General features: G+C 38.8%; 1 long non-coding RNA gene across 1 annotated transcript; it reads left to right on the top strand.

Annotated features, from left to right (window-relative positions):
- The first annotated feature begins 6,737 nt into the window (after nucleotides 1–6,737).
- Nucleotides 6,738–13,340, top strand: LOC140304100 (uncharacterized). The gene is made up of 2 exons (XR_011915230.1): nucleotides 6,738–6,928; nucleotides 11,231–13,340. It is a non-coding gene; the product is annotated as an uncharacterized lncRNA (long non-coding RNA).
- The last annotated feature ends 8,615 nt before the right edge of the window (nucleotides 13,341–21,955 follow it).

A 21,955-nucleotide genomic window follows, 5' to 3' on the forward strand; every position in this document is an offset into this window, starting at 1 on the left:
CCACATATTTCTGACACTGCCCTGTTATGCATGGTATTCCAACGTAGCTACTTTAATGTCCAGTCATGAGATTGGGTTGGAACTACTGAGTAAATAATCTGTGATGTTCACTTTACATTGTTACAACACATTGAAACTGTACACAAGAAAATTGTAATCATTGTAATCCTTAAATAATGAGGAATTACTTAGTATGTTTGATGGGGAACTGGAATGAGAAACTAAGGTTGGGATGATCACTAACGAATGTTTAGTTACAGTGCTTTGAGATAGTGCAGTGTTTGCCAACCCTGGTCCTCAAGGCACAAAGCCCTGCATGTTTTCCATGTGTTCCAACACACCTGATTCAAAGAAATGGGCCGGCTCTTTAAGCTCTGCTGAAGGCTGATGAGCACCCGTTCATTTGAATCAGGGGTGCTGGAGCAGGGAAATATGAAAAACAGGCAGAGCAGTGTGTCTTGCCCACCAGGGTTGGGAGACACTGACTGAGTGTTTAGCCTAATTAGGACTGACTTTTGAAAAAAGGCTGGATCGAGTTGCAGATAATCATGATCTACAAATTTTGCAATGATTCACAAATGCAGTATCTCCCTTCACTGTCTACTTTATATCCCTGGATAGGGAGTTATTAGGGAAGTACTTAGAAACAAAGCCTTGAATATTTGGCAGTTCCTCATTAACTCCACAGTAGCTATGCAAAATGATGTGCATCTTGTTGTAAACTGAACTGAAATGCAAATCAATGTTTTGACTAGCATGAAGCAGAACATACCATTACTAAAATGTGAGGGCAGTAAGGAGGCACAGAGAGGTCAGAAATGTTTAGTGCACTTCTCCACTCTGCTCATACTAACTGCAGTGACATGAACAGGCTAACCACTGTCCACTTCCTGTTCTTGGGATGTGATAAACAACATGTGTGTTGTTTTAGGCGTGCATCTAATGTAACAATAGAATAATAACACCTGAGTCATATATAGTACATGCAGGAGTAAAAGCTGCTCAATAGTTCAATATTAATTTAGTATTCATGTAAAGCTACAATAGTTTCTCAGTGACAAAAAGTGTTAAATTATCATTCATAACCAATTGAGATCAGATCCATTTAGAATAAGGCAAGCGTCATCAGCATAACCAGTCCAGAAAGACAGACGTGTGTCAAGAAGAAAGCAAACCCTATTAAGATCATCTTCGTGTGGTGCTTTCCATTAGGTCTGATTTTGCACTTTCCATTAGACCTTCTTCCATTAAACCAAATCGATTTGGATACCCTAAATTTGCATCTGTACATCTGCAGGTGTCCTCCTGGACATTTTCATAAAAGCCAAAGATGAACAGTGATTGGGTGCTTCTGCTCCTTTGAGTGTCCTTAAGACACCTGACACATGATCTATAGCTCCCACTTAGGGAAACTTCTGCAAAAAAGTCAAGTGAAGACAATGAAGACAGTGAAGACAAGTGTTCTCAAATTCCTCATTCTCAATGGATTCTTCAGTGAGGCTCTCTGTGCCATCTTTGGAAGGAATATCTATGTCTCTCAACAAATGACTTGGTCAGAAGCCAGAGAATACTGCAAAGAGCATCACACTGATCTTTCTTCAATCAACAACCTTGAAGATGATGACAGTGAGAAGAGAGATACCTGGACTGGTCTCTACAAGGAAGCCAGTGACACTTGGAAGTGGTTAAATGGGACAAATGCTTTGTCCATCCTCTTGGAGGATGAAAAACACGATTACAATTGTGTAGTACAAACTAAAACCGGCCTGAGTGCTACAAGCTGTAACAAGAACTTCCCATTCTACTGCTTTCAGAGCAGCCTGATGTTGGTGACAGAAAGCAAGACCTGGGAGGAGGCAATGGAGCACTGTCGCAGCATGGACAAGGAATTAGTCGACCTGCCCTCTGAATCTGCACTGGTTGAAGTCCTGCAGGCCAGCAAGACAGCCCAGACAGCCCAAGTGTGGACTGCCCTGCGCTACCTTGGTGACAGCTGGCTGTGGGTGGACGGGAGCCCTGTGGAGTACCTGCCCTGGAGCCAAGGTGAGATGCCATACTGCCCCGCCTGGACTCACCACTGTGGTGCCCTCTCAGTGGTGGGACAACGGTTGAAGAGCTGGGACTGCGTCGACCAACTCAACTATATTTGCTATCAAAACAGTACCTTAACACATGCGGCACACAATGCAACTTCTTCCATCAAGGTCCCTGTGCTTTAAATATCTAATATCTTTACCAAAAGATAATAATGTAGTTTGCTATATAGAGCAAATATGTCATTTGTGCAAAAAAACACACTAAGACAGCTATTAATATTCTGTATCCATGTAATTACACATAGAACTTGAATTATTCTGATTTTGATCCCATGGTTACCCAATTGTGTGCATGTTACTAATTATCTTTATTCTGTTAACTTTTTTTCCCTCTTTGTTCCATAAATATCTCTACAAAGACATTGTTGTATTCATTTACTGATACTGAGTGCAAATATATACTAAGTGCACTGAAAATTGTCTCCTGTTTTTGCTTTCATGAGTGAATAAAAGTTTATAAATACTTCTGAGTGATTCACTGATTGATATGACACCTACCCATAAACATAGCCTTTCATACCATTACAAACAATGGACGTCTGTCATACCTGACAGAATACAACAGAAATGAATAGATTAATTAATAGATAGATAGATTTAAATTCAGTAGACTCTTCCATCCTGGTACTCTTGGACTTAATGTAATTAACGTTGACTTAATGTTGCCTTTGACACTTTTGATCATTCCATCGTCCGCTCACAATTGAAAAATCAAGTAAGAATAAAAGATGCTGATTCCTTTCACTGTTTTGCAGATGATGTACAAATCTATTTGGCCTCAACCATGAATACTAAAGTGTTAGTTGCAACCGCTGCTTGCTTGTTTTGATAACATTAAGTCATAGATGAGCTTGAGGACACTAAAATCAATGTTGCATCAATGTATAACTATGGCAAAATAGTGTCAGACTTAGTATTTTTTACTGGAGCCCTGCCAGTTCTGACCAGTGATGACATGTTTAGCTGCATGCCATCCTTCAACCAATGGTTGTCTAATATTACAACTGGGGCAGGTATAGAAATATAACCCCCGTCTCTCAAAAAAAACCCAAAACATCAATGTCTGCTCCCAGACCATCCAAATTGAATAAACTAAAAAAAAATTGAGACACAACAAAAACATAGAAATCTTAAAATGCAGTTTGCTCTGATGTTAGCATTAATGAATCAACTCCCTCGAGCTATTTCATTTTTCACATTCCTCAAACCACAGGCAGAGAAGGAATGGCAGCTATCTTCAAATCCAGTTTACTAATCAGTCCTAGACCCTGACATATGGCATTTAGAGTGAACAATCATTGTTCCTCATAACCCTGTTGTATCTGCTATTTTTTGATAACCTTTGACAACCACAGCATCTGAGAAGAAATGTATTTACAGTAGGTGTCTGTCAGAGAATGGCATTATCCTTTTCTTCACTGCTATATGCAACAACCAATCAGATTAAACTAATCAGTTGGTTAGGCTACAAGCATGTCCTAAATACATAAAGACCTGGATGATTCTGAATTTTCTGCTGCTAAATTCAGACAAAGCTGAAGTTGCTGACTTTGGACCCGAGCGCTTCAAGAAGAAACTGTCGAGCTATATATTTACTCTAGATTGCATTTCCTTGGCTTCCAGTACAACAGTGAGGAACCTTGTAATAATTTTTGATGAGGATCTATTCTTTGACTCACATATATAACAGATTTCTAGGACTGCCTTTTTTCAGCTTTGTAATATTGCAATAGTTAGGAACACCCTGTCTCAGAGCGATGTAGAAAAACTGGTCCATGCATCTGTTACTTCAAGATTGGACTACTGTAAATCGTTATTATTGGACTGTTTGCATAATTCTCCAGCTGCTTCCAGCTGATTCAAAACGCAGAGTTCTGGAAAGAACTAACAGGAGCGATCATATTTCACCAGTTTTAGCTTCTATTCATTGGCTCGCTGGTAAATTCAGAAAAGAATTTAAAATTCCTCTCCACACATATAAAAATCTTAATGACAAAGATCCAAAGAGCCTTGAGATTATGTTTGTTCATCAGCTTATCCATATCATGGCTGTACATTAAACAGAACTGCAAGAAGAATGAAATGAAACTGATAGGTGGAATAATGGGTATTGGTTGATAAAATGACACTCATTTTCCAGAAACTTCTCAAATGAAGAATTTTACATTGATAGAGTTAACAAATCAAAATCCCATAAAATGAAAGGTATACTGAACATTCCTTCTGTGGAACTTGTATTCTTATAATGTCAGTCTGAACAGATAATTGTATATGTTTTCATAAAAGCAAAGACTGCTCCTTTGGAGGAAACGCAATTTTTGTGGTACAACTTTGATTAACAAAACGTGAATGTTGCCACTTCTATTGTAAGTTTATTTTTTACATAAAAATATAAAATATGTTCCATATGTATTTACAAAAACAAAGAAACACTAAAATATAATTGTAGCACCAATCAATAATGGTCCCCTTCTAATGCCAGAGGGTGTCTTGGGACTAACAAAGCAATGACCTACTGGCTAATGATGCTCATGTGGATTCAATCACACGACACATGTTACAAGGTCATCTGTCATTCTAGTTGTGGATACTATGGAGAGGGAGCTTACGTGTGTGTGAAGCCTGACTGGTTGTGTGTGTTTATGTACAGTTAGTGCAGCCACAGCAGATTAACCACTCCAGTCATGTCATCTGAAGTGACTTTTTTCAGCTCTTGTTGCTACACTGGCAGCCTATATATGCCTGCTGTAATGGTTCACTTACCAATCCAGCTGGGCGAGAGGCTACCACTGTCTGTGCAGCTGCTGTTAAGATGAGTGGGTGCAAAAGTCAGCATTGTTTGCTCGGCAATGACAGTGAACAAGGCGGTACTAGTCCATCCCCGCAAATGTCCAAACATGATAAATGTCAGTGCTGTTTTACTTACATCAGCTCTCATTTTTATTACAACCAGCCAGTTATTCTATATGAAGCCTATATAATTGTATATAAAACTTGCGCAGTATTGGTGTACATTCATTTTAGAACTGGTTTAGTCTCTGTGTCCACAAAAGCAATACATCATTTTATGGGTTTAGAAAACTAACTGATTTCAGCTGTAATCAATCAAATTGTGATTAAATCATAATTTACTGAATTGATAATCAAATTCTCTTATACATATAATCACACAAAAAATATTTATTTTGACTTACTGTTTCCGACCTGTCCAGGGTGTACCCCACCTTTCGCGCGATGACTGCTGGGATAGGCTCCAGCCCACCCGCTACCCGATTAACGGAATGATGGTATAGAAAATGGATGGATTTACTGTTTCCTGAAAAGCATTATTTGTATTGTGACTCCATCTAATGGGGATCTCTCCTCATTTCAGCTGATGTTAATCTAAGATGTTACATTTTAAAACTGCCCTGCCCTTAAAACTCAGGACTAAACCTCACATAGCCTTCCCGTACACAACTGAAAGGTACATTTAAAGTGGGATCTGTGTAGTTACTGTAATGAAGGTTCAACAGCTGCTCTCCCGCCAAAACACAAGTGACGTCAAATGTCAAATACCGTAAGTCGTAGTAAAATCGCCCAATGACTCGCTTCATCTCGATGATTCACATCGCTTACCGTAAATCGAACTAGTAAACATGACAACTTGATTTTGTAATAGGATGCTGCGTTTTTAAGCATTTTTTTGTGTGCTTGAGTCACAAAATGAGTCATCAGTCACCCAATCATGGTGTTTTCTCAAAACCTCATTGCTTTTCCTCCTCCAAGCGACCATATCCATATATTTATACCTTAAAATAGACCCACGGTTGACTGTTATAATCCAGTGTGCCATTTAATGGGCTGTAACCGTCACTAAATTTGAAACGAAAGCCTATATGGCCACCTTTGGAATGTACTATAACACACTTGCTTAAAAAAAAGTGCAGAGGAGCAGAAGTTTACTGTAACAGCCCAATATTCAGCGTTGCACTGGCATCTGCTGGAGCAAGAATGACATTGCAGTTGATTTATTTATTTTTTCCCATTGTGCATTATAAAAAATAATGGATTAAGCGACCTTACGAAATCAGTTAATAATTAAATTTTTTAATATGCCGACCTAACTATTCTGAAATCTGCATATTGATAATTTCTATAGTCCATCATCTGTGTTGTGAACCTGTTTAAAACGAAGCAGCTATAATAATCCATCTTCAGAACCCATGGTGGGATCATTTTTCTTGTTTTGTACAGTTATAAGAGTCAATGTTTATTTCACAAGTAGCTTAAAGACTATATAGGTCAACAATATAAAATTCCTCATTGGTTATCCGCAATTCTCCCGGTTGAGACCTATGACCCTTTGGATCAAGGACGTATGTGTTATCTATCTATTATGTCACTATATCCCTTGTGTTTCCATTATAACAACAACCATTTTTCACATTCATTGATGAATCAATGCTAGACTGTCGGCACGACATCTGGTTGTTGCGTCAAAGGGAGGTAGTTTACGGTATAACGGCGCCCATTACCATGTGATTTCACCGATGTTTGTAAACATGCGTCAGCCACATGTGATTCTGGCGATGAGGAAAGACTCTCCAGCCGCTCGGCCAATCAGGGAGCGGGGGAGTGTCAGGGGCGGGGTTCCCGTGTTGCGCTATGGAAAATCGTTAGGGGATACACTGTGACAAACGTGCGCTCCGAGATTGATAATAGCGACAATAAGGCTGAAACGGGGAATGAGGTGGACTGTCCATTCAGCGAGGGCCGGGTCCGAGTGACGCCGGCCGGAAAATGGCTAGCACTTCTTCGACACAGGAGGAAAGCAGGCTTGGGATAAACACGTAAGTTATTTATGTTATGACATGGCCAAAGCGACATAATGCTGCGTATGTTGCGTAGAGAATACCACTATGTAATTCATGACCACTGGAGTGCTGGATGAAAAGGTAAGAATAAAGCTTAGAAGCGCTTCTTCAAGTGTCGGCTAAAGAATAATGAAACAAAATAAAAGTATTGTATTCTCAGTCATGTTGGGCTCGAGAACTCGTTGACGAAAATGATTGTGAACACTTTTTTTAAAAATCATAATTTTTCATCATCGATATGACAACAGGTAAATTAAACTGCGTCAGCGCGAAGTCCGACAAGCCACATGAAATCCAGTGGGAATTTCCGCTGCGATGGTTGAACACTGCGACGGCATGACAGCGTAGTTGTGCTCGGTCTGAAACTTGACTTGTGCCTGATTTTGATGATCAAACGAGGATGTAAACAAAACGTGGAATCGGTAGAGATGGCGTGTCGAGGAAGAGCTCGGAATAGGATGCTGCGCAAGAGATGGATAGTGCGTAATCCTGTTGTGGGAGAGGACGATGTTACGCAGTACATATTGACACGATCATTTACCACCCTATGGCCTCATGGGCTTCTTTTAGTGTTTCCAGAAATGTATAACAGAAAATACTTAGATACTTGAAAACGTGTTCACGAAACGATGTGAGGGGATTTGCGGTTGTTTGAGTGGTTTTAGAGGAAATGAAAACTAAAGCTTTAAGAAGGCATCGCAGTGATGACGCAGCTTTATTTAAGTTTCAGGTGTCGAACATAATTTGCTGCGTCACAGATATCCCAGGAGGTCCTTAATAGTAATCTAGATTTATAGTGCGCACTTGATATGTTGAAAACAAGCTGTGCTTCCCGAATATAGGGGGTGCTATTGAGCAACACCCTTCATGGGGAATGTGGTCTGCTGCACAGTGATGTTGACATATATTACTCCTCTCCACTTTATTAAACACTGTTTTTACTTTTTATCCCAGGGGTTTGTTTTTACCTCATGTTGTATTGATGGTATGGTCAAATATCCTGTGACTATTTAACTCAATAAATTACAAAAAGTTTTGAGTATTGTATAACTGAGTTGTAGATTGTACTTTTATTACTGTTAAGGAGTAAGCCATTTAATAGATTTGTCACCCAAGATCCGTAATGCACGCCTGCTATAGCACAATAGGACATTGACACTCTTTATGTAATGACACTATTGTGGCTGGCACAGAGGCTGTTAGCCTTTCGTACCTTCCTATGAACACCTTGTAGGAAGCTGATGTGCTTCCTGCTGCTTACATGCCAAAGAGACGGGAGATGAAGAGCTTCATCACCTCCCAGCATCTGAGGTGAAAATGAGATGCGCAGGAGGAGCAAACTCCATCCTGCCAAATGGATTTGTTCAGTCATTGGGTGAATCAGCAGTAGACCTTATGTGTTGCTAAACCACTGGCAAGCAAATGTAAGGAGAGAGGCAGAGAGAGGAGGGGAAGGTAGATTTAGAACTTTAATTATGTGTACTGAAAAGAAATGTGACTCCAGAGGAAATGCTATTATGGTAGTTTTGAAGCAAACATGTAAAGGTCCTGGGAAGATGCATAAACAGATTACCAAGGCTCACTTTAAAGCAGAGTATCTGCAGAGTTTATTCTTTTTATGAGCCAGCGAACCAAAGCTTATCGGAATACGTTGTAAAGATTGGGAGGATCATGCCCAGAGCAGTCAATGTTTACCATGTCTTCTGAGACTGACCAGTGGAACAAGTGACCCACTTTCACAGACAAGGAAATGTGACCTCAATAGTTATTTTGCCTTTCTATTTGGGAGAGGTACTGCCTCTCGAGTTGAACAAATAGAGGTATTCAACAGAGATTAATTCAGAGTTTTTTTTTAAATTTCACAAATAAAACTGTTACAGAAAAATGAAAAACAATCCTCGCCTTTTCAGCCGGAGCCAGTGAATTTCAGCTGATGCTGGTGGTTCAAAACTAGATACAACAAAGAAGTACCTCTGAAAAACAAGAGAGATGATGTGAATCTACTGACAAATGCATTTTCAGCGAGGGGCCGGCATCACCTGTAGCCCACATAAACCATCAGAAAAAACACAGAGCGACCCACTGCCTCTTAAAACAGATCCCTCCTACGCTGAGATTATAGAATAGGAAGTGGCACAGAGCCGAGAGATGACAGTGCTAAAATTAAACTCAGAGCACTGCTGGCCTTGCTAGATGATGATGTATTAATAGACAAGTGTGAGGCAGCATTTGTTCCCAGGTAGACACCTTATGTGCTGCGAAATGGGGTGCGGTGGGTGGGTGAGTGCTGTAAGCAACTGTGATGAACCAAAAAAGTGCCTTGCTTGTTTGTCTATTATTAATAGTCTGGATTTCTTTTTATTTCTTTTTATTCGTTGTATGTGTTTTCTTGTGAGAGGGAAGGCAGTACGTAAGAAAATGACACAGTGAGATAACTTTTTTTGCCACAGTGTTTTTGTTCACAACCATCCAGGTGTTCCTGGTCTCACCAAACCTAATTTGCTTCCTGGAGATGCTCCACTGCAGCTAGTTTATCTCATTATGCAAGTCTTGTTGTCAGCAAGATATCTGATATTTCCCATCAGGCAGCACAACAAAAAAGAGTGGCAAGGTGTTAATAAACTACGCTGTCTGTGGCATTTATTTTCACTCATTGTGCAGCACATTGAACAAAACAAAGCATCGGGCTCATCTGAACGTGTTAAGGCTCTCCCTTCTCCAAACATTTCACAATCCGTGGCTTTGAGGAGAAGGTGATGCAATGTAGAAGGAAACATCCAAGCTATTGTGTGATCCAAACATTTGATACTTTTAGGACACTGTCTGTACAGGCAGAGTGAGCAGGAAGTGAGGTCTGATTGGTCCTCTTAGGCATCATGTGATTCTTTTGTAATTCTACTGACATCAACATCAAAAGTAGTGGACAACAACTCCAAAAGCATCAAATCAAATGAATAAATCTACTCATAAAGTTTCATTAAAATGTTTTGTTTATAAGGTATTTGGACCCATGTCATACTGTACCTTTCCTTGACTGCAGGTGGTTTAAAAACACATTACCTTGATAAGGTTGCCTCTCTCACTCCTGATAAATTAGGACCTCTAATCTGTAAGCGGATTAACCACCAACCCTGTTTACACGTGCAAACATGCTCACAGCTCCACCCCACACTGTTATACACACACAATGTGACACATATGCAGGCATTCAGTGTTAATTTTACGTCACCTGCTCTAATGGGACCAAACCCTCTCCTGGTGACACAAATTGCCAACTAACAGCCTGCACTGTCTGATGCACAATAAGTCTTTTAACCACAAGGATAGGTTATGTCACCATTATTCAAAAAGAAACATTTGTTCAGTTTGTTTCTGTAGAACATTTTTTGTGTCGTCAACTTGTATTTTCATCATCTCAGCTTATTAATATTATCAAAAGTAGACTTTGCATGCAGTTTGATGTGGCTTCAAAGTAAACCAATGTTGCATAATTTACTTTTGTTTTGGTTTTAAAAGGGGCTGGTGTGCCTTTAACAAGTCGTCGATAGTCAGGTGACTCAGCAGAAAAAAACTGCTTCAATACAGCGAGCAGCCTCTGCACAGACAATAGACAGTGAAAAGGGCTTGTAGTAAAACTAATACAGCAGAACAAAAGAGGGAGAGATGGGTATGTAGAGAGAGGTTTACACATAGCAATGTTATGGTGGACTTCAGGATAAACAAGTCGAAGACGGCTGTAAGGAGTGCTGTGATCTTTAGGCCACAATGGCTGTCTGATTTAGTTTACACTGAATTCATGTAAATAGTAGCAGAGCCTGTTGGAGTCAATTAAGTTTTGAGCTTTTGTTTGTATCAAAATACGCATCCTTAAAACAATGTCACCTATCACAAATCCCTTAATTAGATTAGCAGTTCCTAAAATATAACCAGTCCCTACAATTGCTTTTGTTTCAGAGTCCAAGACACGAGGATTATGGACAGACTGACAGGGAAATTGTCCCTGAAAGACACACGGAGGTTTTAGATTAGTTGCAACGTCACCATTTCCCAACAACAGGATAACAGTGTCTGAGACACTGACAGGGCAGGATAATGCCCCAGCTTTTAATGTCAGACCTGCTGATAGAATCCAACAAGTTTTCATGTTGATCATCTTAGTTTTGTTCTGTCATTTCAAATGGACCCCATAAGTCCCAAATGAGTTTCATTTGGACGTACTGCCTGCTTCATTGTGTTGGACAACAGGGGTTTATACTAATGAATCTTTACCTATTTCAGGACCTGATTTTTCCACCTCATACAACAGTCAACTCTTCCCAACAGCTGGACCAGATACCTGAGGCAGACCCAGGAGGGGACACAGTATCCTGCTGTGGACTACAAATAAGTCTGCAGGGAACTTCAGATAGCTTTTTCCACTGTATGATTCATAGGCTGTTTTTGTTAGGCTAGATCTCTGGTGCCAGTCTACTACCATGTTCTTACTGAAGTATAGTTCAAGTAGATGGTTTCCTAAGTAAGTACCACCACCTCTAAAATTGCCCCAGTTATTACATAGCAAATAAATGATCCAATTAGGCAGGTTTGCAAGAAACTAATAAAGGGTTTTGCCTCATGGAAAATTAATTTAGTGCCAAATGAATTGTACACAAATCAAATGTATCACCTGATGGGTTAAGGCAGTTTTTCTGATAGTATTAGAATAATTTAGTTGCTGTAATGAACTCAGCATGTTGTACATTCCCAGATGTGTCATTTTTTTAGGATAATCATGCAGGTCAGTCATAAAATGTGTGACTGAATGTGGAGGTGGGTGGGTGTTTCAAATGGCGCTTGACTTTGGGCTTTATGTTTTCTTAAATTCATCCTCCCCAGGGAACTGGTTTCAGATGGTGTCTTAGAGTCTGAAATTGCATCTAGCACCATTTGAAATCGGTGTTCTTGAGCAGGAACAGACTTCTGGAAGAACAACACTTTAGGATCACAGTTTGGTGTTATTGTTTGCGCATGTTTTGCACTTTTACATACTACTTAAGATTCATGATAAATTCAATAAAAATAATTCAGAAATATGTCAAAAACACAATATCCATCGATTATGACTATAGTGCCTATGACTGTACACTTATCTTCAAAGCCCAAGCTTCCACCATCAGAAAGAAGACAGCATTGGAGTCCAGTCTTCTGACATCTTGAACCCCCTTTCACCAAGGCTGACCGTTTTCCTCTGGTGTTCAGAGTTTCCATCATGTCTAGCACCATTTGAAATCGGTTACAATGTGGAGGGACACTCAACAAATATTTTGCTTCAGCTATGTGATGAAATTCCTTCAAGTACCAGAAGATGGCACCCTTGTACTATTAGCCCATCAGTTATCTGAGGCCCAAGTAATAAGAACCCAAGTAGTAAAGATTTGCTGTAAAGCCCTGTGCAGGTGCAAGTGCAGCAAAAGGTTGGAAAAAAATGTCAAGATTCTGCCAAGAACTGTTTTTGATACAGGACTACGTTTGCTCTATTCCCATGCTGCAGTCAGTCAGCCTACAGTTTGAAAATCCTTCCAGGAACAGTTGATAAAAAAGACTCCAGAGGTTCTGCTATCAGATCTGCTCAGCAACCTTTTTTTCATTAAAATTTATGTAAATGATCAATATGTTTCCAGTGATTTATCATCACCATTATGTGTCTTGAAACTGCTGAAGAAAAATTGATTGAATTTTTTTTTAATCACAGCCTGTCATTTCTCTGGCTAAAGAGCAGAAGCAATGCTTTTGAGTTATTGAGCATTCAATGTATTTATAACATGAAATATTTTATTGCATGTATGCCTGACATTCTCATGCTCCTTTTCATGGAGAATATGACAAACTTAGCCTAATAATAGCCTTGTGCAACGAGTTCATCCTTTCACTTTCAACATACACACAGCTGACACTTGAATGAATACAGATGTCTTTTTGGATTGATCATTGGAAATTTTCAATCAAAATTAATTCATCATTAACCCCCACTGTCAAGTTTGTTAACCACGATCATGTGATTTTTTAAATGTGTGGACTTTGGAGGGTAACATTAGGTCAAAAGGAAAAACACTTGTGAAGCTAGATGGTTCCAGTTAATTCCAGTGATTAAGTTTTCATGTTGTCTGTTGTGCTAGTTATCCACATACTAAGATTGTAAAAGTTGTATTACATAATATATTATGTGAGACATCACTGAAATACTTGACAGGTCTATTTAAATGATAGAACTTTAGGGATGAAATTTGTTGTTATCCTTTTAATTGTGTGTCTGTTTATGTAGAAAACAACTTTATTCGAAATTCTCTTGTGTATATACACCCATTTAAATATAGTTTGTTTTTAGGGAATAAATTGCATTTACTGCCAGGATGTGAGATTTAATTCTTTAATTGTTTAATCAGGACATCATAAATAATTATAAGTTTCTATAACCTTGTCATCACTTTATTGAATTGCATTAAATTGAATCATCCCCGATGGGTTTAAATGAATGAATGAACAAATTAATAATTAAATAATAATAATAAAAAAAGTATTAATTAGATTGAGTTTAATTAAATGAAAATCAATGGACAAACTGATGTGAGAGAAAGGCATGGTTGAAATCTCCAGATAATGCAGCCATTAATGTATTGAGATGTTGTTTTTGTAGCTTGGCAACAACGAAGCTTGTGACATCACAAGGAGTGTCAACAGGTGAATTCTCTGACAACATTGACAGAAACTCACAGCCAACATTTTAACACCTGGGATGCAGAGACACTCCTTCTCAAAAGCATATCGAGCAGTTCTCCATCTGTAACAACAGATCTGTGTTACAACCACAGCAATCTCAACTCCTTTTGCTCTTACTGTTCCATCCACAGTTTCTTTCTGCTTCTAGGGTGTGAAAGGCATGTACAGAGAAGTCTGAAATAAGATCTTCCAGCTATAGCTTGATGAATCACATTATCTCTCATTCTCAATAGTCACGCAAGGTCTTGTCAGTGCTCAAATCTCATCCATTGAGATGGGGGGGGGGGCAAACTTCCTCCTCCCTGTTTTATTTCCTTTCGCTGTTTTACCCCTGCACTACATTCTAAATATCTTCTCTTCAACTGGTCAGCTACATCTCGGTGGCATTTTCAAGCATTTTAAAACCTTTAGTAAATAACTTTGCCTTTGTGTAGGAAGTGTAACAACAAAATGTAAAAAAATTATGATGTAATAATGAAAAAAATTAATGAATAAATGTTTACACAGAAGAAAAAGCTCATTAGAAAATCTTAGCATCATTGCAGAATTATTTTATTAAACCTTGAGTGGAAACACATGTTCAAATGAGCAAATTATGATTAGTTACAGACACTGTACCACCCAAAATACTGTCCTGTCTCAGATTTCGATTGATGTAGTGTTACAAATCTAACATCACTTTTAACGGGATTTGACTCTGTAGTACCACCAGCAAGTTAAAAGGTCTTCTTGCAGCTTCTTAAATCATCCTCTGACATTTTGTCAAGCAAAGACAGTGACAGAATAGACCAATAGTCATAGACCACAGACTTCTAATGACTGGTACATGTAGTTGTACTGAAATGTCTTAGAATACTGAATGTATAAGAAGGCATGTAGGATATCTAGAGTGAATGTGTTTCTATAGCAACAGCAAATAAAAACTCTTTAGACTTTCAATATCATTTGACTTTGGAAAAAACTGAGTCATAGGGAGTGCCTTGTGTAAAAATAACATCAGTATCACAGATCTGGATTTCACCAATCTGTGCTTTGGCCTGCTATGCCTGTTCCGTGGCTTGCTGGTCTCTTAGGTTGTGTTATATTACAGTCAGACTTTCCTCTGACCTCTGCAGATTTGGGAGGAAACTCAGAACTGACAGTTAAAAATACAGGGTGGTGAAAGCATGCATGAAGATTAGAGGTACTGTGGAGTTACTTCGTGTTTAATTACTGGAAAACAGCTTGACTTTTCAGAGAAGACACATTATAGTTTTGTACAAATAAGAAATTATACATAAGAAACATTAAAAAACAAACCACTACAGTCTTGGCTGGTTTACTGTGGCAACTGTTGGTTCTATCTGTTTGAAGTTAGCAAATCTTAAAAAAGATGTTCCTGAGTTAGTTGAAAGACTTCTTCATTCCAAATGTATTTTGTTAATAGAGTTGTAATTGTGAGAATGCTGACTAAGCAAATGTTCTTTCTTTATTGTGAGAATGCTGATAAGCATTATCCTATTTATATGATCCTATTTTCGGTACGTTTTTTGCAGTTTAACTATTCAGCATACTTTAAGCAAAGTAAACAATTTTTGTACAAACGGTCAGCTCTTTGTGGAGGTGGGTCAAATCGCCAAATCCTTTCACAAATAACTTTCAGGCCTTTTGAAACCTCAGCAACTAACTTTCTACTAAATTTGCATTTCCCTTCTTTTCTTTTTCTCCTTCTATTGTTTTTAAGCCTTCACCTTTTTTTTCTGAATCACTATTGTGATTTCAACTTCAAATTCCTTCTACCAAGACTTCAGCAACAGTTTTTTCCTAAAATGTAAAGTTTTTCCGCTTTTTTAGTATGGTCAGCTAACCCCATTCAACTTCATCAGCATTCTAACGGCTGTTTCGCAGAAACAGTTAACCTACACACCCTTTTCCAAAAAGGCTTGCATGCTGTGTAATGATTTACAAATCTCTTAAATCTAAAAATAAGTTTGGACAAGGTCATGTTTACCACTGGGTAGCATCTGCTCTTCTTTTAACAACAGTTCATAAACATCTGTGAATTGAGGAGACCAGTTGCTGGACCTTTGGGAGAGGAAAGTTGTTCCATTCTTCCCTGATATAGGATTCTAATGGCCCAACAGACCAGGGTCTTCTTTGACATATTGTGCCTTTTATCATATCAAATGTTTTGAATTGTTTAAAGGTATGGAAGACTTTTCAAGACTTTTCTACTACTAAGCCATGCTGATAGCAGCAGTATGCAGTTTGGCATTGTCTTGCTGAAATATGCAAGGCCTTCCATGAAACAGATGCTGTCTGGATGGGAGCATATGTTTCTCTAAAATCTGTGTATACCTTTCAACAAGTTGCCAGTTCCATAGGCACTATTACACCCCCAGACACCATCAGAGATGCAGGCTTTTTACCTTCGCACTTATAACAAGCCGGATGGCCTCTCTCCACAGACACTGATTTCTGGAAATGTTCCTGAGCCCATGCAGTGATTTCCATGACAGAATCATGACTTATTATGCAGTGCTGTTTGAGGGCCTGAAGACTATGTCCATCCAATACTTTTGGCTATGTCCATTTCTCACAATCCTTTGATAATAAAATGTACTGTAGATGAATGGGCGTTTAAAGTCCACACAATTTTACATTGAGGAGGATTTTTCTGAAATTGCTCCACAATGTTTAGACATTGTTTTTTTGCAGATGGCTGAACATCTGGCCTTTATTTCTGAGGGACCCTACCACACAAATGGTCTTTTTTTATTCCCAGTCATGTTACCAACTTGTCACCTGTCAACCTATTAAGTGGCCACATGTTCCGCCAGCTGTTGCTTTTTTAGTACCCCCTTATTTTTCCAGCCTTTTACTGTCCCTGTCTCAATCTTTTCAAGACTTGTGATGGAATTTAAGAAAGGCAAATATTTTAGTGATGTAACGAAATGTATCACCTTAAATTTTGGTTTATGATATGTGCAAATCACTGCATTAAGCTTTTATTTCCATTTTACTGAGATTATATTTGGCATTTCATCCAAATGTGTCAGTTTATCAAAAATACTTACAAAAACTTTTCATCTAGTTCATGTTCAAGTTCACTTCAAGTTCAGAAGTTCATGCACACTTGGATGTCAAAGACTGATAGAGAGTATCATTTGGCACAATCTGTTTTTACATCAGAGAAGTGTGCCTGGTGGAGGTTTCTAGAACCATCTACAAAGCACTTTAATTAGAATCTTCATGACACATCATTAACAGCTGAAGCTCATCAGAAAGAGTTAAGGATTGGCATGTAAACATTTACTCTGAGAACATACAGATGGCACATCTGTGTTTGATCTCATGCCAAGGCAGCCGTGGAAATCATTTATGTCTTGTTTATCTTAAGTTTAAAGATCTTCATCCGCTTCTCTCATGAGAACAGCTTTAAAGAGGAGTCATGAATCAATTACCAAGGAGGGCTTTCCTCCTTTTTCATTCCAAATTGTTTTTTAACCGTAGCAAAGTTGGGGCAAAACCATTCTGCGTCATATTTTGCATAACCTTGTAAGTGACTCAGCAGCTTTACATGAATCATGGACAGAGCCCTTTGTTCCAGATGGGCTGGCAGGTTTACTCTACAGTGCCAAATGATTAGTCTGAGCATGTGTGGTGTAATTCCTTTTTTCTTGTTTACTTCGTGTGTAAACCTGAATCATTTCTACTCTTTGAGACCGCTCCCCCCCTCAAAGTTTAACTGGAGTGGGGTTAACTCGGATGTCTCTTGCACGGGAGCATTTCCTCGTCTTTGTACCATGGCATAATATGAAGACTGATCATGATCCTGTTCAGTTAATGTCATGGGAGCCAGCTGAAAGCACGGCTCTGTATTTAGTTTGAAGTTTACTATGAAAATGATTATTTTCACAATCAGTTTAGCTGTGTTCACAAAAATACAGTTCAGATGCAGACACATTTCATGTAGACCCTCGTAAATGTCTATGAATGTCTACTTAAAACACACGTATAAACAATTGACAATGACAAGTATAATAATGTGAATAACTTAATCTAACATGGGATGTATGGAGTCTGACTGTGTGTGGGGTAATGCATTAGCAGTTATGAAGAAACAATGGAGGATTATGCGTAGTAGGAGACTCTACATTTCTTCCTCATGTCTACATGTGACACCACTTTATGCCAAAATGAAGCAATTACATCATAATTTCACAAATTTAATACAACTAAATGTGCCCTCTCTGTGTTTATCCTTGAATATATTAAGTTGCCTCATGGGTAGGGTAAAAGTACTTGCAATTAACTGTATAAACAAACTAAAACATAAAACAGCTACATGCTACTGGGGGGCACTGGGTGGCTCAATTGATTGAGCAGGTGTCCCACATACAGTCGCTTAAGCTCTACTACGCAGCTGCCCCTTGTTCAAGTCCTGGTTTGATGCCCTTTGCAGCATGTCCTTCCCCTCACCCTCGCTCTCTATCCCATTTCCTGTCAAGCAACTTTCCAATCAAGGCCACTAGTTCTGAAAAAAACCTTTAACTTTTAAAATTTTTTTTACTGTCTACACAAGTTATCACTGTCATTGATGTGTTACTCAACGCTTATTTCTATTTGAAAATCTCACGAAAGTTCATTGACACGGATCTCTGTTGTTTTCCTGTTCTTCACAGACAGGATAGGGACTTGCGTAGCTTCAGTGGAAACAGAGCAGGTGTTGGCAGACAAATCACAGCTGTGACTGTAGATTTCCTCAGTTTATCTTTCAAAAGGGTAACATCGAACTAAAAATCTAATCACTGGCTTCCTGAAAACCTGATTGCTAAAAATGATTTTTTTTTGTCTCACGACACTTGACAGTGATGATACAAATGAACCAGGACGGGTGTGGCACTGTATGTCTGCAATGGAAAAATACACAGTGAAAGGGGAGAAAAACTTCTCTTCCTGGCTACATTTGAGAGAAGAGAGACTGCTGAATCCATAAAAGAGGGTCAGCCATGCGTATAATTCATAAAGGAGTTGTTACAAGAAAATAGTGCACCAACTGGAGAAAATTATTTCTCAACAAAATGAGGGGGGCAACCCACAACCATAAGTGCAGTTGCAGTTGGGACATCAAGCAGGCAAAACTGCTGTTCCAGTTGAGATGTTTAAAGTTTATAGTCAACCTGCAGTCAACAGAGTGGCTTACTTCTGTGATTCAGTGTCTGCAGCCTTCCATTCCATCCATTCCATGCTAGCAGCATGGCTTTAAAGACTGAAGGGTTGTTCTGAACTTATACATTTGATGGCTTGTGATAAATCCTTCTCACTTTCATGACCTCCTGGGTTTTATCACCAATAAATGATTTTGAGTTAGCCAGTGCTATGCAATTTGTTACTCTTCTTTATACTCAGGATCAAGTGTAGTAACTTTAGTTCCCTTAAACTTTCCTCTTGAGAAATGGCATTACTGAACATAGGATTTGTTCAGTATTAGAAATACTTACAAACAAAATGATAATAAAACACTTTAACAAGCTCTAGCTCTTGTTTATGTTAAATTCAAAGAAATAATTGTAAAAATTGTAATAATCTAAATAAGTATCTGTTAGCATTGCCTCATGGAGCAGTTAGGCTGACTATGGAATCTTGGTCTTGTTGTGATTTGCTAGAAGTCCATCCATCCATCCATCATCTGCCGCTTATCCGGGGGTCGGGTCGCGGGGGCAGCAGCTTGAGCAGAGAAACCCAGACGTCCCTGTCCCGGGCCACTTCCTCCAGCTCTTCCGGGGGGACCCCGAGGCCTTCCCAGGCCAGCCAAGAGACATAGTCTCTCCACCGTGTCCTGGGTCTTCCCCGGGGTCTCCTCCCAGGGCCCTCTTCCCCCAGGGTCTTGCTAGAAGTCTCTCTTCAGTATTTTCCAACACCGGTAGCATTCCTATTGTGACCAAATCAATTGATGATTTGAATGATCAAAAATGGAACTTGAGCAAGATCCTAACACTACAACTGTTTTCAGCAACAGAGTGCAGTTTTGGGTGGAACCAGATGCAAATTTCTGGGAAAAACAGAGTGGAGTCTCTTAAGGCTGTCACAACAGATTATTCAAACCTGTTTCTAGACTACTGTATGGATTAAAAACTTCTCAGTCATTCTTCTAAGATATGTTCTTACATTCAGCTCTGTCAGACACATCAGCCAAGACTATAGCAAATATATGACTCACTTTGTACTCATCAAACCATTTAGAGTCCTTTGAGGGCATGGTTATCCAGGAAGATACCACTCACATTGACATAGTTTCATCACAGGATAAAGGTAATCACTCAGAGCAATTCTGCCTTCATTTGCAGTAATCCTTACCTATATGGGGACAGACAAGCGAATCCACACCATTCTAGCAAAATACCACCAACCAAAGAGCCATCACTGTAAGGGTCATGGGTTTAGGTTGTTCCTAGACTGCTCGATTCCTGACTAGAACAAGGAAATATGACTATATTAATCCAGTGCTCATGTCTCTTCACTGGCTTCCTGTCACTCAGAGAATAGCCTTTAAAGCAGCTCTGCTTGTTTACAAGTCTCTTCAAGGTCTAGTGCCAAAGTACATCACTGACATGTTAGAGCCATATGAACCAACCCAGACTCTGAGAACCTCAGGGAAGGGTCTCCTGTTGGTGCCCAGAGTCAGGACTAAACAAGGTGAGACTGTGTTTCAGTTTTATGCTCCTACAAACAGTAGTCTTCCAGAAAATGTGAGACAGGAATCAACTCTGACAATGTTTAAATCCAGGCTGAAAACAGTTCTTTAGCTGTGCATATGACAACGGAAAGTATTTTATCTGCACTCTATGCTTTTAATTAATTAATTATTATTATTCTGTTTTATGGAATGGTTTTATTTGCCTTCTTGTGATTTTATGTAGCTGTAAAGCACTTTGAATTCAAATTGTCTATTGCCTTGCCTATAAATTGGCATATGTTTTGGCATATGTTCTGTGGATTTGTCATTGATGTCACAAGCAAGAATCACTGATGCCATACTGGTCATTTTCTACCTACAGCAGCTTCTCACTGGTGTATTGACATGAAGAAAAATATTGTTTCATCATATTAGTCCTTTTAATCCAAATAATTGCTTAAAGAACACAATCCAAATAGTGAGCTCCGATTTGTCTAGTGAGCAACAACACAAAGGTTTTCCATTACTTTTTGGGGGCAGAGCTGAAAGTGGTTGATGACCTTTTACAAATATAACCACAACTGTCAAGGCTTCTGAGCAAAACTACAACCCCCTCCTCTCTGATAATTAACTGCCTAAGTTTTACACTATGGAGAGTACAGCAAGAATCCCTCTCTGGTGGGCAGCCCTGGGTACAATGAAGCAGTGTCATCATATTATATGCTGGGGCTTTCCTCTATTCTAGTTCACACCCATAGCAGGGTAATAACTTGAATCCATTCTGCCTTGGCAGAGAATGCATTCATTGAGTTTCTTTTACAGAACAAAAACCTACTTCTTAAGTCCAAAAAAAATACTTCAACATGTGTTTTTCAATAATTCCAAACGGATTAAAAGACACATTAGATTGTGAGGTTTATTGAAAAACAAAGATGATTTTGAGTTGAAATCTAACACTTCAAACCACAGTTGAGTTATTCATTCATGCTCAAAAACATGTGTCCTTTTTTTGTAGAATAGCCTTTAATGTTTTATATGGTAGTTTGGGACCTGCAAGCTTCCTCAAAGGAAGAAAATCTATTGAATTCTTTCTCACAAATGAAGATTTCCCATTTTTTTGCACAGTTGTTCAAAGAACCTGAGAACAATAGACAATCATGAAAGAAAGTCAGAAGGTGAAGAATGCAACTGATTGTATCTTTAGCTGCTGCCAACTCAGTCTGCAAACTGAATTAGCTCATTGTAAGATTCTTGAATAACTTCTGTTACGGCTCTGTCCAAATAAAACAGCACATAAGAATGAAAAGTTATAGACATAAGAATGAAAAGTTATAGACATATGACGATTACTCAAAAGCTCCAAACTAAATGTTTTTATGGTAATTATGCCAAAATACACAATACAGGGAGACAATGTTTAAGTCTTTACTGAAGTTTAAAACATAAATAATACATAAGAAATATTTATATATGTCGATAAAAAAATAAACAACAAAAAACATAATTACAAAAAGTGCTTTTGATTAACAGACTCTGAAATGAATACTAATAACACACATCAGGTTTGACTGTCTGCTAGTTATAGTGCA

Source organism: Leuresthes tenuis, unplaced genomic scaffold (assembly GCF_036924035.1).
Source record: "Leuresthes tenuis unplaced genomic scaffold, fLeuTen1.0.hap1 SCAF_3, whole genome shotgun sequence".
NCBI classification, from domain to species: domain Eukaryota; kingdom Metazoa; phylum Chordata; class Actinopteri; order Atheriniformes; family Atherinopsidae; genus Leuresthes; species Leuresthes tenuis.